Source organism: Tupaia chinensis, unplaced genomic scaffold (assembly GCF_000334495.1).
Source record: "Tupaia chinensis unplaced genomic scaffold, TupChi_1.0 Scaffold000099_1, whole genome shotgun sequence".
NCBI lineage: Eukaryota > Metazoa > Chordata > Mammalia > Scandentia > Tupaiidae > Tupaia > Tupaia belangeri.
In genome coordinates this window covers 3,445,478-3,448,259 of record NW_006159563.1, presented here as the reverse complement: position 1 = coordinate 3,448,259, position 2,782 = coordinate 3,445,478, and the positions used below count along the sequence as shown (strand labels likewise).

The 2,782-nt window shown below is 38.4% G+C and overlaps 1 pseudogene; it reads right to left on the bottom strand.

The window, feature by feature from the left end:
• Positions 1-1,449: 1,449 nt before the first annotated feature.
• On the bottom strand, positions 1,450-2,406 carry LOC102477818 (calcyclin-binding protein-like; annotated as a pseudogene).
• Between the last annotated feature and the right edge of the window lie 376 nt (positions 2,407-2,782).

The window sequence follows — 2,782 nt, the reverse complement described above, 5'->3', positions numbered from 1 at the left end:
TTTCACAACATATTAGTGATATGAAATACACAATTTGGAAAATTCAGACTTAACTTTCTGGCTCAACAAATATTAAATTCCCTCCTATGTCCTTTTTCCTCTTTAAATATTGTTCTGTTGTCGACTTAATGTTTTGTCTCGTTTTTCCAGAGGGTGTGTGCGCTTCTGTGTGTAAAAGAGAAAGGGAAAGCATCTCCATAATGGGGCGTGGTCACACTGCAATTCTTTTTTTTTTTCCTCCATTGTTCCATCCTGCAGGGATTTGGGGCACACACATGTATGTGCAGCATGTTGTGTTTCATGTCACTGGGAATGGGTCTGGAACGACAGTCAGCCTTGTGAGATGCAGCTCCTATGCATGAGAGTGAAGACTTGAACTTCATTCACATGTGCTTCAGAGGCAAAGCAAAGACTGCACTACTGGGCCAGCCCTCTCACCATGGTGTTTGATTAGAAGTCCATGATGATACAAACAGTTGTCATTCTTTATCGAGTATGCCATTTTTACCTGACAGCCTTCAAGATTTTTCAGGAGTTTACTTATGATGTGCCTGAGTGATTTTCTTCCTAGTTGTACCTACTTGAGGTTTACTGAGCTTCTTGAATTTGTTGATTTATGTCTTTCACAAAGTTTGGAAGAGTTTGGCCATCATTTCTGGAAATGCTTTTTCTGCCTCATTCTCTGTATTTTCTCCTCCAGAGATATCATTTAGCTACAGGTTGAACTTTTTTGCTCTTCTTTCACAGGAATGAGAGAGATTGATATTTTTTTTAATGCATTAAAAAATCTTTTATTGAATATAGGAATGGGTGGATTTTTAAATTAATTATTTTAGCTTTATGATTATTACTTTTATAAGCCCTCTGACCCATGGCAAAACTTTCTAACTGGTATATACAAAAATGCTTGTCTATTCTTGTAAAGTTTATATTTAGTTTCAGTTCTATTGGTGCATAATCAAACATATTTAAATACACAGGATCATCTGTAACTGAATTACTGATACATGATAATGCATTGCAGCTGGTAGTAAGAAATCAATTTACAAGTACAAGTACAAACTTGTATTTTATGCAAAAATTCAAGTTTTACACTTTCTTGTTCTTATACTAGAATTTATGTCACTAACTTAAAGGCAAGGAAATATTTTTGTTTTCTGTCTCTTAGCTCAACAAAAATACATAGCTTTTTCATTATTTCAAATAATGCAATATAACCCTTTCTTGAACAAAATGGTCAGGGTGCTAATGAAACCATCTTTGGAGAAAGCATTTAATAAGCATGCTTTATTTAAATAAATTCTCAAGTAGGACATGAAGAATTCACTGTCTTTACTTAGAAGGCTGTGTAAATAGTTATCTGTCAAATTTATATGTGCTGCTCACCAACATTCCCTTATTGAAAACATCAGAATTTCCACATCACAGTTCTTGAAAGGACCTGAAGTCTCAAAATTCTGGTTCTCCTTTGGCTTGCTTCTCTCTTGATCCCACCCAGGCTTTATTAATGGTTCGCTTCATATCATCATCTCCATCTTCATAAATTTTCTTCAGAACATTCATTAGTCCCTCACTAGGATCTGTGTCAGTATCATAGGAAGGCTTTTCTTTCTCTTTGCACTCTTTTTCCACCTGAGTTGGGTAGTCCCATTGCGTGTTTTCTGTTTTCTTTCTCATAATATGAGAACAGTATTGGTCTTTTTTTTTGGGGGGGGGAGAGGTTTTTGTTATAGGGCGCATGCACTTGCCAGAAAGACAGAGACAGAGAGACAGAAAGCAAGAAATCACCCCCCGGGGGGATGGCCATGCCGCAATCCCTTCTCCTCCATTTTCCTCTTGGGATCTTGGGCATGCACACACATGCGCCTGCATGAGTTTAAGCTACCAGGTCTGGTACTTGAACCACAGTTGACTACATGGGAGTCCAGTGACTTAGCCATTACGCTATCTGCTGGTCCCTGTCTTAACTTTTTTTGAACTGCCTTCAACAGAGATGGGTTTCAAAAGATTGTTCACAATCATGGAGTGACTCTTGCCATTTAGGTTCTTTACCAAAAACTCAAATGACCTCCCTGTGAAATGCACCTGCACATTCTCAGTAGGAACTTGATGAACTCCAGTTAAGGTCATGTAGATTTTCACAAACTTCTCTGACTGATTCCATCCATGATTACTGATTTTCACTGTATATCCTGTTGTAATAGGAACAACCACAGCAGTTGGCTTTTCATTGTCAAGAAGTTCTGTTTTTTTCAGTGATTTTTGTTCCATCTTGTTCTTGATTTCTGTCTCAATCTTGGATTTTTCAGCTGTGAGGACATCATGTACTCTTTTCCTAGTGGCCTTTTCCAGTAACACCTTTACTTCTTCTAGATCTTTCTGTAGCTCTTCCAGCGTCAAAGCCATGGTCTTCCGGAGTCAAAGCCATGGTCTTGCTGAGTACTGACTGCCCAAGCGGCAGCCATGCAGGAAAAGAGAGACTGATTTTCAACAGGGTCATCATGCCACAATCCTCCCCTAGTCTGGCTGTCAGCCATTGTGGGCATGCTCATACGGTTAGGTGCACCTGGGAGGAGAGCACTGAACCTTCCCGGATGGTCTCATCATTACACAGCAGTGCCCCTACCTCTTGCACCACTGCAGCTAGTGTCCTTTTTAAAATTTTTTTAAATTAATTTTTATTTTTTTCCTCTTCACTTTACTCAGTCATTTTTTTTCTCTCTCTCTTCTTCAGTTTGGACAATGTCTATAGTTCTATTTTTTTTTAAGAGATTGTATCATA